Here is a 16,219-nt window from a genome sequence, read left to right on the forward strand (position 1 = left end):
CTATGACATGCTAGATGCAATATAGGTAACTGTAATTTAAGAAAGGTAATGTTTCAAAGCTTTATCAGTCAACTTACCAATCACCATTTATTTATTTATTATAGAATTGTGGGATACAGGTAAGAATTTACTACATAATTAGGCTGCTTGCTGATGAAGTTTGGGTTTCTGGGTGGCCCTCACTCACCCTGGTAGTGGAGTAGATTTCATTTGTGACATTGTATACTTCAAAGTTGATCATCAATGTGTAATGCTAAGAAAAGTTATGAATTAACTTGAAGCATATTAATAGCATACATTTTATACATTTGCAATTCCTATAAGTCTTGTAGATTATTTGAAATATTTTTCATCCTTGTTTGTGCCTAATAAGTAATATGCTTACTTTATTTTCAAAAATTCTGATTTTATTTAGAAGAGATAATTAGAGAGTGGTAATATCACCAAAGCTCTTTCTTCTTTAGTGTTGAAATATTTGAAGGATTTCCAAGGTCTAATACATCCATTTACCTTTGGTAATTAAACTTACAGAGATTAAGTAATTATTTGCTTTATACTACAGAGTTCCTTACATGAGCATTTTGATTTGAACAGATGGGTGCTCTTTTTGTCTATGCTGCTTAGAAAATGGAAACAGAGTAGAGGAGATGTTTATTTACTTACTGTGATTTAGCTGATTCTGAAAGTTTCAATTGCCGATAATACCCTCTCACCTCTAGTCTGGGGAATACAGTTTAGGAATAGAAAATTATCAGAACAAACAAGAAAATTAAAGAATAATTCATTACTATATACTGTCACATATGTGTATCTCAGATCACTAATTAGTGAAATAGGTAGAGTATATTAATATGCCAATAGTTTATTAGGTCTTCAAACTCATATTTTTTCTTTTTAAAGATGTGGGTACAATTCAGGATGAAGTATACAAGTGGTAATCGTACAGGTAAAGTTTGGGCCTCCCTTTGGTCCCTCCATCTGGATTGAGATCAGGTACCCTTGCTGATGTTATGTGCTCCCCCTTCCCTAGCAGTTTCCCCCATATTTTAAAAAAATAATCATATAAGAAATTGTCAATTACTTTTCTAACTGTTATTTTCTCATAGCAGGCAATCATTCTGAAAGCCATGCTTTGATAATAGTCTACACTTTGCACTGGTCTTGTTGCTGCTTCATTTATTTCTTCAATATCTTTAATAACAATAAAATATTTGATTGTCTTGATAGAGGTCCACAAGTTTTTGGACTGCTTCAAAATAATTTTGAAAATAAAAATGCAACTTTAACAAATTATAGTCATTAATAGATATCAGAATACATGCAAAGATATGGGCACACAGGAGACAAATTATATTAGTATATAAAAATTAATGATTTATTAATACCCACAACATAGAAAAAAACCAAAAAAACAAAATCAAAGCAATATTTTTATTTTAATTGCAGTCTATCTTTGATATATATTACAGACTTCTCTTTAAAAATCATGCTGGCACAGGATACAGAAAGGTAAATTATTTTATTATTGAAATGAACAAAATGAAGGTTTAAAAAAAAAACTGCTTGTGTATTAGTGATGGGAGAAGCCAAATGGGCCCTTCTGACTCCAGACCCCCTGTAATTTCTGATAAAATATTTTAATTTGAAGATCTAAAGTCTGTTCGAATTGGTTAAAAGATACAGTTTGAAAGTAGAACAGTGGTAAAGCTAGCTACAAAGATTTTGAAACAATATCTTATTCACGATTCACAAAATGAATGCCTGGTATGAAAAATAAATACAACACATAGATGGATGGACTGGGGACAGTAGAAATCAATGGTTGAGTTTAACTGTAGAGTAATAAAATCATATTTGCTGAGTAAAAGGTTGACTTTGGAAAATGAACAAAAGACTACTCAATATTTGCTTTTGGAAAATATAATACTAATTTAAATCAGATTTGATAATGACCATTTAGAAATGTAGATAAAAATTTCTCTGATGCAATTCACATTTTTTATGGTGTTACTTTACATCTCGTAGTATTTCAACAACATTCTCCAGTTTTCGTCCTTCTTCTCTCCTAAAACACAGGGTCCTTCTGTGACTGTGCTACATTTTCATCCTCTGAGTATGCAGTCTATCTCCCAAAACCCTACACTTCACTAGAGGGTCCAACATGCTGCAAGGTGGCTTTCTTGCCTTGTTGTCTAAGAGAGTACTGTACAGATAGCTGTACAGAAACATTACCATAGAATTAATAATGTCGTAACATCATTTGACATAGGAAAGACTCACAATAAATTAATTGGGTCTCTTAAATTGCAGGTTTGGTACCATAAAATGACATCTAAAAATAGAAGATAAGTGAGGATCAAATGAGAAAGAAAACATGGTCCAGGAATAAAGGCATAAATGCAGCAGCAGCCAGTTGCCAATAGCTCACTGAGGAAATTTGCTCATCATTTTTGCAGAATATTTTTCTTAAAACATGTAAAAGTGTTGTTTTGGTATAGAATAATATGAAATTAATTATATTTAATAGTGATGAAAAGGTGTTTCAGAAATATATTACAGTATAGAAAACATCTGCTTTAGATGAATAGCTCTCCAGTGAAGTCTAACACTGTAGGGTAAATTCAGTGATACTTTGTAATTATTAGAATTATTTTTGACTTTGAATTTATTATCTGTAAATAATGTTTGTTGTAACTTAAAATGTTTGACTTCATATTATGAAAAAACATGAAAAGAATGCTGTATACTTTCTTCACATGTTAAAGAACTAAAAAAGAAAAAAAACAGAAAATAGTATCTTTAATGGGATGGATAATTGGATTTTCCCAAACTTGAAAAGAGTAGTAATTTATTGTTAACCAAACAACCCTTTTCCCATAATATCATAGTCATTTTGTCTTGTTTTTATAAACATGTTTTAAAAAGTCTTCTTTGCTCAAGTGTCGGTCCTATTAGTAAAACTAGCGCATTGGAGCAATACAAAAAAAGTCACTAGGAAAATGCAGATGAAAATTACAATGAGACACCACTTCACAACCACTAGGATGTGCATGGAATATTATTCGGTCATAAGAGAACAAATTAATGACTTTTGCCAGCAATTTGAATAGAATTGGAGACCATTATCCAAAGTGAAATAACACAGAAATGGAAAAACACGTATTGCATGTTCCCACTTATCAGTGGAAACTAAGCTATGGGTCTGCTAAGGCATATAGAACAGTGTAACGGACATTAGAGAGTCAGAGTGAGAAGAGATGAAAAATTACCTATCGAGTACAATGTGCACTAATGGGGTGACAGGTACACTTAAAGCTCAAACTTCTTTACCACTATACAAAGCAGCCATGTAACCAAAAACCATTTGCATTCCTAAAACTACTAAAATAAAGAAAATTTTAAAATAACAAAAGACAGGCAAAAAGCTTTGGAGGCAAAAAGCTACTAAAATAAAGAAAATTTAAAAATAAGAAAAGACTGAACCTCTCACATGCTACTGGTAGGAGTATGAAATTGTATAGTCATTTGGGAAAGCAATTTGTGAGCTCCTTAACATGCTAAACACAAAATCTACTTCTAGATACATATTCAAGATAAAGGAAAACACATGTTCACACAAGAAACTTTTACCTAGATGTTTATAGCAGCATTACTCATACTAGCCAAATATAGAAACCACACACATACCCATCAACTGGTAAATGGATAAACCAAATGCACATTTGTAAATGGGATAGTATTCTGAAATAAAGACAATAGAATACAAGCACATGATGCAACACTGAAAATCCTTGAAAGTATTATTCTAAATGAAAAAAAGACAGTCATAAAGATAATATATTGTAAGATTCATTTCATTTAAAATCCCCAGAATAGGCAAATCTATATATGTATAGAGAAAGTAGATTAATGGTTGCTTATGACTAAGAGTATCTGTGTGCGGTGGGGAAAAAGCAATGATAAGGAGTTACTGCTAAACAGTATAATTTTCTTTTTGAAGTGATGAAAATGTTCTAGAGTTAGAATGTGGTGATGGTGTTACAACTCTGTGGATATACTTTTCTAAACATTGAAATATATACTTTAAATAGATAAACTATATCCCATATGAAGTATTTATCAACAAAGATGTTAAAAATACAATTATAATTTTGACCTTTATAGCCACATGCAAAATATATTCACTGAGTTTTTAAATTTTTAATTTAAAATGATGCTTTCTAAATAAGTTAGTACATTTCTTAATTTTGTTTTATTTTATTTACAGCTTAAAAACTAAATATATCTCACTTCAGATTCTTGGGTGAAATATTATTTTATTCTTTAATTTTGCATTGTAGATTTCAAATTTTGGATTTCAATTATTTTCATGTTGAATAGAATAAGTGAAATGTTCTCATTAAAAATATATGCTTCTGCTACATACACCAATAAAGAAAGAAAGAGACTGTTGGTCGTGTACTGCTCAACCACTTAAAGTTTGCCATTATCATAATCATTGTTATGTTTTAAAGTCATTACACTGTAACGGTAATTTTCAATTACTGCTTAATTATTGAAGCCAATAAAATATAAATATAAGTGATAATCATAACTCTTTATTCTAGTGGCCCCTGAAGATGGCGACAGCATAGGTGGATCCGTGAGACTCTCCAAACACTATGAAAATGATGTTAGACAAAAAGCAAATTTGAGCAATTTTCTTATTTGAGTTCAAAATTGGTCATAAAGCAGTGGAGACAACTTATAACATAAACAGTACATTTGGCCTAAGAACTTCTAATGAACGTACACAGTGCAGTGGTGGTTTAAGAGGTTTTGCAAAGGAGACAAGAGCCTTGAATATGAGGAGCCAGCCATCAGAAGTTGACAATGACCAATTGAGAACAATCATCAAACCTGATCCTCTTAAAACTACACACAAAGGTACTGAAGAACTCAACGTCGGCCATTCTACAATCATTCAGCATTTTAAGAAAATTGGAAAGGTGAAAAAGCTTAGTAAGTGGGTGCCTCATGAGCTGACTGGAAATTTTAAAAATTGTCATTGTGAAGTGTCTTTTCTTATTCTACACAACAAAAATGAACCATTTCTCAGATTGTGACGTGGGATGAAAAGTGGATTTTATGACAACGAGCAATGACCAGCTCAGTAGTTGCACTGAAAAGAAGCTCCAAAGCACTTCCTAAAGCCAAACTTGCACCAAAAAAGGTCATGGTTACTGTTTGGTATTCTGCTGCTGGTGTGATCCACTACAGCGTTCTGAATCCTCACAAAAGCATTACATGTGAGAATTATGATAAGCAAATTGATGAGATGCACCAAAAACTGCAATGTCTGCAGATGGCATTGGTCGACAGAAAAAACATAATTCTTGTTCACAACACCCAATTTTATGTTGCACAACCAACACGTCAGAAGGTGAACAAATTGGGTTACATACAAAGTTTTGCCTCATCTGCATATTCACCTGACCTGTCGTCAACTGACTACCACTTCTTTAAGCATCTCAACAACTTTTTGCTTTCACAGCCAGCAGGATGCAGAAAATGCTTTCCAAGAGTTATCGAATTCTGAAACACAGATTTTTATGCTACAGGGATAAAAAAAAAAATTATTTCTCATTGGCAAAACTGTGTTGACTGTAATGGTTCCATTTTGATTAATAAAGATATGTTGAGTTTAGTTATAACTATTTTGGGTCTCCCCTCATACTATGATTATTACATAATAGACTTCCAGGAGTGAGATGACACTCATGAGATATGAGAATATTCAAGTGGATAGTTCCAAACAAATTATAGAAATTCATGCTTGCCAACAATTTTTCGAGTGGAAATTTCTCCACATTCTCAACAAAACTGGATTTATTTACATTAAATATTTTTGCCTATTTGAAAGTTGTCACTACACCTCATTGTGTGTTTTGCTTATGATTGGTTCACTGTTAACCTGTACTTTCTGTTCTCTGTACTGTACATAACATCTTTCTCACCCCCATCAGTCCAGATGATAGACCTGCTGTAAAGTGTTTTGCAGTCTAGTAAACCACACTAATTAGTCATTCTCTTTTATCCAAAAGTAGGGTGTAAATTTAATTTCCAACTACACTGTGCACATTTTAGTGTTTTTGTATAGCTAATTTTCAAATTACTTTTTATTTACATGATCCTTTGGATAGAATTGGTTCAAACTGTTGTTTGGTTGAATAAATGAATAACAGTGTCTAAGTTTCTTCTTAAAAAAATCTTTATTCTATGCACCTTGCGGTCCAATATGCACTAATAAACTATTTTTCAGTTAGTTTTATTTAGAAGACATAATTCATACACATTGTAACTATGCACAAACATTATCTGTGAGAGAGATCAAGGTTTTTAATTCTGTATTAAAATAACTAAGGGCATACCAACATGAGAGTACTTATGATTTTTAGGAGTCCAAAGAGGAAAAAAGTAAAGCAGGTTGTACTGGATCCTGCAAGCGTATTTGTGTTTTTTTTTTCCTTTCAACTTCTCAGTTTTTTCTTTATATATTTTGAATCCGTGTTGTTTGATAAATACACATTTAGGATCTTTATGTCTTCCTGGTGAATTGATCTTTATTTTTGTTATGTATTGTCCCTTTTTGCCCTTAATAATTTTGGGTGTTCCTAGGTCTACTTTATAGCATAGGAATATATCTCCTCTTTAATTTGGCTGATTTATATTTGCATGGTATAACATTTTCTATTGTTTTATTTTGAATATACCTTTGTCATTGTATTGAAAGTCCCTTACACATAGCATACAGTTTGGCTATTTTTTCTCTACTCTTCAATTGAGTATTAAGGCCATGTATATTTATCAGTTATTAATATATTAACTCTTAAGATTTCTAGAAACTTTATAATTTGCTTTCTGTTTGTTTCCTCTTTTTCCTATGTTTCTTCTTTCTTTGTCTTCCTGTGAGTTACTTAACTGTTTTTGTGTGTGTGTATTTGTTTTTTAATTTTTAATCTTACATATGTGGAGCACAATTCAGGGTTTGGTATACAAATGTTCACTATGCAGGTAACCTTGTTGATGAGGTATGCCGTCCCTCCTCTGGCAGTTTCCCACTACTGCCAATACCATTCTTACAGTATTATGATTGTTGTTCAAGGTCCCTTTATGAGTGAGAACATATGATACCTGGTTCTTTATTTCTGTATTAGATCACTGAGTATTATAGACCTGACGTCCATCCAAGTTGCTGCAAAGTTCATAATTTTGTCCTTCTTTATGGCTATGTAATATTCCATCATGTATATGTACCACAATTTTTTTATCCAGTCCTCTTTTGATGGACAGCATGGTTGGATCTGGGTTTTTGCTATTGCAAATAATGCTGCAATAAACATATGTGTGCAGGTATCTTTTTCATAATATATTTCTTTGTATATATTACTTTCACCAGTTATTTTGGGTATTACAATATGCATATAGGATTTATTACAGTCTACTGATTTCAACATTTTGACCCTTTCACTTCCATTTAGGTTCAATTATTGTCTTCACTTTTAAATATTATTGTCATAAGTATCATCTGGTATTATAATTTTGTAACAATCATCAAATATAATTTATAAAACTCATGAGAATATGCTACTAATTTCACATGGACTTATATCTGCTCTGTTGTGTCCAGATGCTTCAATATTCTTTCTTTTATCATTTCCATTCTATTTTAGTAACATTTTAGCCAGTCCTAAAGGAACGATCTGCTAGTAATAAAACCATTTAGCATTCTCCTGTCTGAGAATATTTTCAATTTATGTTTTATTCTTGAAGGATATTTTTGATGGTTATAGAATTCACAGTTGGCAATTTTTTAACACATGAAATTGTTGTGTTTCCTTTTGCTGTCCTCAGTGGGTTCAGATGAGGAAACTGCTGTTATGAGAATTGTTAGTCACTTACAGGTATTACATCATTTCTCTCTCACAGCATTCAGATTTTTCTTTATATTTTTTAAAACAGAATATATGTATCTCTTGACATTATGTGGATATTAACTATTTGGGGTACACTTAGATTATGAAATCTGTAGGTTTGTGTCTTTCATCAGATTTAGAAAATGTTCAGTCATTACAGTATTTCTGTTAATATTTTTTTAGCCTCATTCAGTCTTCCTTCTGAAAATCACTCCAAAATTCAATAACATAAATATGAAACATAACGTTCAGTAACATAAATATTGAATCTTAGGTTACTATTTTTCAAATATTTTTACATGTATTTGTTTAGTCTATATTTTTTTGTTATTCAGATTGGATGAATTTTGTTGACCTGTCCCCAAGTTCACCGACTTTGTCCTCTCTCATCTCTACTTTTCTATTGAGCTTATATAGAAAATTATTCTATTTGTTATTTTATTTTTGGTTCTGTACTTTTCATTTAGTTATTTTTATAACTTTGATATTTTGTTCAAAATTTCTGATTTTTTATTTGTTTCAAGATAATCAATTAGGAAAATTGTTGAAGCATTTTGAAGACTTACCAGTGCAAGTCCACCCCTTAGTTGATCAAAATTGTAGAAATGGTAATCAGTCCACTTTTCTGTTCATGGGTTAACATAAACCTTGTAAAAGTCTATTAAGCTTCCTGTCAAAGGCAAAACGCAAAACCTACCCCTTAGTTCATCATAGATAGGAGTTAGCAATGAAAACTTGTATCAGATGCCTGTAGTGCACTCTTTTAGCATAATAATCATTGTATAGGCATATCAAACTTTTTGTCACAAGCAAATGTGTGGTCTTTCGTTCAAGATGCTGAAGCCTCTATTGCATGTGTCTTGTGTTCTCTCTTTCTCACTCTCGAATAAATTCTGTTCTAAAACTGTACTGCAACCCTCAGAAAAATGCTTTTCTGTGCTTGTTTCAAAGAACCCACAATAATACACTAATTGTCCTTTTTAAAATTGTAGTATTCCTGGTTTTGGGTATGATGAAGAATGTTCACTTATCACCTGGACATATGTTATTACATTAGGAGACTCTTGGCTCTATCTAAATATTTTTTTATACTAGACAGGCATCTTATTTAGAAATAGGATGCATGTCTGGGCCAACTTTTTTGAGTTGTCTTCATTTACTAGTTAATGTTCAAACCTACAGTTTTATTTTGTTCTTTGGTTTAATTGGTGCTGGTGGGGCTCTCATTATTGTGTCTTTACTGGTCTTGCCTTTGGGATCAGATTGGGTTAATCCAGGCCAGGTTTTCTTTCTGTAGGGGGAAAGAATCTCAGAAACACAAGGATAAAGAGGCTTCCAGAACTGAAATTGTGTTGACTGTATCTGCTCTGGCTCTGTTGGACAGTGGCTGCTTGCTGAGACAGGTACATTTTGTGACAGACCTTTCACCAGTACTTCCTTAGAATCTATCTACTCCAATATTTTATTTAATTGCCTAGTATACCAGTTATTCATTAAAATAATTATTTTATGACATGTTAATTAGCATTATGCATGGACACTTTTTCTTTTGTCTAGATTTTTAATTGGTCTCTTTGATTCAGAAGTTCCAAAACTGCTACATCAATTAATCTGCCTATAATTTAAAAACTTAACTTGGTCTGAAGAAGAAAGTCTTTCAAATCTATTAAAATACCTGGAACTAATTAATAGCCTTTCAGTTACACAGCTATTAAAATGAAGTACTTTTTTTTTCTTTCTTTTTTGGTTTTTTTCCTATTAACCTGACTTGTGTTGGGCACACTGAGAGCATAAGCTTCATGAAGAAAAACAAAATAGAGATGACAGAATGGTAGGACCCCATGTTTATTTATTTATTTCCAGATGCTGTAGATTATGCAATCTGGAGAGTAATTGCGATTCGATACGTTACAGGGAGACTCGGGCTAGAAGGTACGCTGTCCCGTTTTCTAATTTTATAAACTCTACTAATGTACAGGGTCTCTCTAGATTTCCTTATCACTGAGTAATGAATAATAATATGTGCCTCTAGGTAGGTATTAATCTCAAATGATTAAATATAGGACACGTTCATTAATTCTCACTCAGCATTATTAGAGAAAAAGTCTTAATTTTTGATGCTCTGTTCATTCAGTTTTAACTTTCTCCATAGTCGAATCAAATGTGACTACATACCAGTTTGAGGTGGATAAGGAACTGAGTTGAGTGGTTGCTATTTTTTCCTCCTGTGAATGCAAAGACATCACATTTCTAAGAATCTTCAACTATTTGTGACCCAAGAATTACAGAAAGGAAGTGACTAAAATGGTAGAAACAGCAGCTGGAAAAAACTCTTCCAAAAAAGTAATTTTGACAGCACTGGTTTCAGAGGGAACTAGGATTTCTGAGAAAAGTATTCAAAGTATCACAGCTACATAGGAAGTAAAAGCAAGTGTTAAATAGTCCCATTAAATGTAATTGTTCATCTTAATAACTCACCTTATAAATAATTTTTTGTCAAGTAAGATTTAGAACTTTAACAAATCTATCTCTGCCTAAATATTTTTTCCTTGCAGAAAATAAATATTTTTTGAATAATTCCTCAAAATGACTGTCATTTCATCAAAGTCAATCTTTATCTTTCATTGAGAACAAATAAATTAAATAGAATAATGATTTTAAGTTTTTTTCTACTATAATTTCAGGTCCTTTTGATAGGGACCTGGGGTTTAGTAAAATCACATGTTAAAATCAGAACTCAATAGTATTCATTTTGCTCTAACCTCTTTTTTCATGTTAAAGATTTGTGTATAAAACTAAATATATGTGCATTTTTATTTCTAATAATTTTTCTTCAGAGAAAACTTAATTATTACAATAAAAATTTACTCTACTCTTCCAGAGAAGTACTTGAGAAAAGTTACCTCCATATTTCTCTTCTTATTCTTAAATAAAATCCAACTTAGCAGACCATTGGGTAAATCACTAACTGAGCTAAAAAAACAAATTTTATTTTAAAAGACATCATTTATGCATGCATTTATTCATCTATTTAGCAAAATCTTGCTATTAACTTCTCTAGGCAAGAGAGCTATGTGTAGAAGATCCAATGTGAGTAAAAAATTAAAAATTGTTTATGGTACTTTATACCTAGTGAAACAGACAGACATTAAACATTAAATATATATAAAACAAAGCATATTTTATAAGTTATGTTTGTATTATAAAGGTAACAATAGCTATATAATTTTTAAAATATTAGGGGTTTTATAAGATTTAATATTAGAGATGCCTCAATGAGGAGGTGACATTTGACAAAGGCTTATCAGAAGTGAAGTTGTAAGCCAAATGGATTCATTTGCTTAGGCAGTACTGTTCAAATCTCACATTATATCCATAAAAAATTATGGCTTAAGTATAACACATGTAATAATTTATAGAAAATGTGTGATTATCTATGCATATATGAAACACACTTTCGTGGAACAAATGAATGTTAATAAATCAATTAACTTTTATTAATACTGTGATATTATAATCAATGTAAAAATGTTACAGGCAAAGGGAAATAATAAAGCCAAAACCATAATGTGGTTATATTATTTGTATTCTCAGGGAACTTTAACAGTTCAGAGCCATTGAAACATTGTGAGCTAAATGGTATATTAATAAAGATGTCTAAAGGTTAAAAAAAGATGTATCATTTCTGGATCTTAAAAATCATAATTAGGACTTTTACATTTATTTTTACTATTAGTAAAATTGAAGTACTTGGGGATTTTGAGTGATGACTGACATAATGTGACTTAAATATACAAGTAATCATCTTAGCTTTATATTGTTGTAGTTGAGAATAGACTATAAGGAAGCAAGGGAAGAACTAGGATGATGTTGGGAGATTTTGTAGTAATTCAAGAGTGAGAAAACCATGTCTGATTGCTGGATATCAGTAGTATAGCAGGCAAAATATGATTTGAGAAATTCCAAATGTGAAGTTATTCGCATTTTCTGATAAATTGAATGCTAATTACAAAAGAAGTAGATGAGTCAATATGATACCAAGTATCTTGATTTAAGTAACTGGAGGGATTGGATTACTTTTATAGAGATGGGAAAGGTGGTTGGAACTAAATGATTAGGAATATAGCAATTTACCTAGATATGTATAACAGTCCTCTTTATATGCAAGCTGAATACACTTTTAGGGAGAAAAATATTAATATTTGAAAATTTATTCTTCATTGCTATTTAAAAAATCTATAATGCTCTGGTCAATTTTTCATTGTCAATTGTCAATTAATAAAACTACCAATTAATATTACTGAATTTCCCACAATTTCAAACTTGGAGAATGTAATTCAATATATCCAATCAACCCCTTACATTTCTAGATGTGTCATTTGCAATTTTTGTAAGATATTATAAATGGACATAACCTTTCTGTTATGAGGTCTCAAGTGATATCAATGAAAGAGAACACTAGAAAGATTGTTACCTTTACACAGGTGATTAGAAGTAACATGTTAATCACTATGTTTTATTTGGTATGCCATTTGCTTGGGTAGTACTGTTCAAATCTCACAACATTATATCCATAAAAAATTATGGATTAAGAATGATGTAATAATTTATAGAAAATGTGCATATATGAAACACACTTTCATGGAACAAATGAATGTGAATAAATCAATTAACTTTTATTAATACTGTGCTATTATAATCAATGTAAAGTGTTAAGATAGTTATCAAAAAACAATTGTATAAAATATTTACATAAAGCCTTTTTATAGTGTAAATACACATATTTGCTGCCATTAACAAAATTGTATATGTTATGTTGTTTAAACTGGATTCACACTATTGTTTTTCTAGGCCTTTTAATGGTATCTTGAATATATGTAGAATCATCACTGGTAAGAATGTTGTTTTTAAAATTTTATTTTACTGTAGAGATGTGGGGTACAAGTGGGGATTAATTACATAAGTAGGCTGTATGCAGGTGAAGTTTGAGCTTCTAACTTGCCCTCACTCCCACTGTAATGGACCAGGTACTCTGCATTGTCTCATGCTTTCCACTCTCCTTCCTTCCTCCTTTCCCTAGAAGGGCCAAGTGACTGCAGATCCCTCCCTTGTGCTAATCTGACTAATGTTCAGGGCCTACTTATGAGTGAGAACATGCAGTGTTTAGCTATTCGTTTCTTTGATAATTTCCCTTAGTATTATGATCTCAAACTCCATCTAGTTTGCTGCAAAGTTGATAATTTTGTGCTTCTTATCAGCAGCATAATACTCTACAGAGTCAATGTAACACCCATTAAAATAAAAAAATAACATTCTTCTCAGACCTGAAAGTGACAATATAGAAATTTGTATGAAAGTACAAAAGAGCACAGATAGTCAAAACAATCATCAGAGGAAGAAACAAAGCCAAAGTGGGAAGTATCACACTTCCAGACTTTAAACATTATTACAAGGCTACAGTAACCAAGATAGCTCGGTAGTGGTACAGGACTAGTCACATAGATCAATGAAACAAGATAGAGATTCCAGAAGGAAAAACACAGTCCCTCAACCAACTCATCTTTGGCAAAGCCACCAGTAACAATTACTGAAAAAAGGAGATCATATTTAGCAAAGACATTTTTGTTTCATGATACATGATTAAAGGTTTAAAACCATTTTAGCAGCCATTCTGTGTGCAGCACAATTTAGATTTAAAGAATTCTAATGTTTATTTATCCATTGATAATTGTTATATTGATTGTTCTTTTTTTTGTTTGTTTGTTTTAGAAAGCAGGATTCGAGAGGACAGAAAAGCTCCCACAGTGGGAGAGAACTGAGGGGGTTGCCATATGTTGATCGTTTTTATAAAAATTCTAGAAACTATCATGTAAAACATTTGAAAACAATGGTGAAGTTCCAATTTGTAGAGTATATATTCATTATTTAGAATCTCATGTTGCAGCTTGTATACTACTTAAATCACAAAAGTTGCAAATGGAGTAAAATATTTTGTGTAAGTGACTACAGAGTTTCTATGATGACATGAAACATTAAATGTATACAAAGCAAACCACAATTTTGGGTATGTCATTTGCTTGGATAGTACTTCTCAAATGTCACAAATTCATAGCAATTGATGCTTTAGGTACTGTATATTGTAATAAATTATTTAAAAATGTGTGGTTATCTGTATGGAACACACTTATACTTTGTAGATTTGCCCACAAGATATCTGGCATAAGTCCCTTGCTTCCAAATTTAAAATCTTGGGGAATATTTCTTGGACACTCTATTAATAACACCTGCAGTAGTGTGATAGGTTTTTTTTCTATGATAAGCAGTGGAATATTTTCCTCCAGGATGCCAAAACAGATGTTCAAGTACATTTGGATTTAAAAACCAAGTTGCTCAGCTTTATTGCTACCTGGGTGCCCGTGGAGATTGCAAAATGTGCCTTTAACCTTCATTGTTTGTTACTTACTGAGTAAGTATACAAAATCTGCTGGAAGCTACTTGTAAATTATCCAGGAGATTCAGGCTCTGTTTTCTTCACACACACACACACACACACACACACACACACACACACACAAGCAAAATCTAAAACTAACATTGTAAAAGATTTATTAATCAGCAGTGTGACACAGTCCAGCAGAAGATTTGAGTAGGGGACTGAAGTCTTCTTAAGCTCCAGGATTTTTTTCTGTTTCTTTGTACTTATTATATATGCAATATTATTGTGGTCCAAAACAAAACAAGCAAGCAAATAAACAAAAACCAAATGTAGTACATGCCACATAAGGATAACTATTTTTTTTTTTTTGCATCTGGTATAATGTAAACAGATATTGAAGTACTGTTTGAGGTAAAATGACATACACATTGCAGACATTTAATAAATACATACTTATATTTTAAAAATAAAACAGCAAATTCACAGAAAAATGATTTTCTAGTTTGTGGAAAAATATGGTCCTCTCATTTTTGTTAAATACGTGCATTTTGATAAAATTAGACATATAGATATTTCTGGGATATCAATACCACCAATTAATCAAGATAAATAACAGGAATATTAGCAAAGATGTAGAGTGACTTACTCTTGTGCACTAAATCTAGGAATTTAAAATGGCACAGAAATTTTCAAAAACAACTTGGAAATTATAAAATATTAAAATGTTTCAAACTATATGACTCAAGCATTCTGTACCGAGGTATTTTCCCAATATAACTGAAAGTGCATGTTATTAAAAATTATTTGGGAGGAGACTCCTGAAGATGGTGATGGCATAGGTGGATCTGTGAGACTCTCTGAATGTGAGTTCCCAAAAAGACTCTTACTTTTCTTCCTGCAGCCCCCTGCCCATGCCAGCTGCCCTGGTATGAGGCCCAGGGACCTTTGGTCCCACGCATGGTCAGATATTGTGGCCTGATTGTGGCTGCTCCACTATATGTGACTCTGGCCAGCTGTGGAATCTTGAATCCTGGATCCCAGCTCCCTCCCTGGCTACATCATCATGACCAGCACCCAGCACCAAGCTGCCGGTCATCCAGGGAGGCTCTGGACACCTGCCCCTCAGAAATACCGGTCCCATTTCTGGCTGAAGTGCACTGTGAGGGACCCAGAGCCACCACCTGCCCTCTGGAACTTTGGAGAACTGGAGCCTGGGTCCCACCCTGGCTGAGGCACACAGTATGTGACCGCAAGCTTGTATAAGGGAGCAGAACCCCAAGCTTTATTAAGGTGTAGATCAGAGGCTTCCAGCTCCAGAGGAGGGAACCCCTGACCCTCTCCTCCACCCCAACCTGCTTGTGGCACCTGGATCCAGCACCCACCTGTGCAACTGGTCCCGCCTAGAGACCCACATGAGCATTCCTAAAAGTAAAAGTAAAGTTACCACCTCTGCCATTTTCAAGGCAGATTTGCATCACCCCACCCACCTATCAGAGTCTCCACCTCAGTTCCCATGGTGAAGTCATTAAACAGGAGCCAAAGCCCATCCCCTATGCTGAACAGAGACAAGAGTCACAGATCCCCCAGACAGCAGGCTAGCTGCCTGCAACAAAAACAGAGGGGAGAGGCTGCAGATTAGAGCTCAAGGGACTTTAGCCACTAAGGGATGAGAGAAAAATCTACACAAATGAAGAAAAACCAAAAGAAGAATATGGGTCTTTCCTACACTCCTGGGAGGGCAAACACTGAGAAAACTGACTTTGGGATGCAAACAATGAAGAGCCCCCAGAATGACTGATCTCAAACTACAAACCTAGATATCAAGACA

This window comes from Carlito syrichta, unplaced genomic scaffold (genome assembly GCF_000164805.1).
Source record: "Carlito syrichta isolate Samal-C Ts95f unplaced genomic scaffold, Tarsius_syrichta-2.0.1 Scaffold308082, whole genome shotgun sequence".
Classification (NCBI taxonomy): domain Eukaryota; kingdom Metazoa; phylum Chordata; class Mammalia; order Primates; family Tarsiidae; genus Carlito; species Carlito syrichta.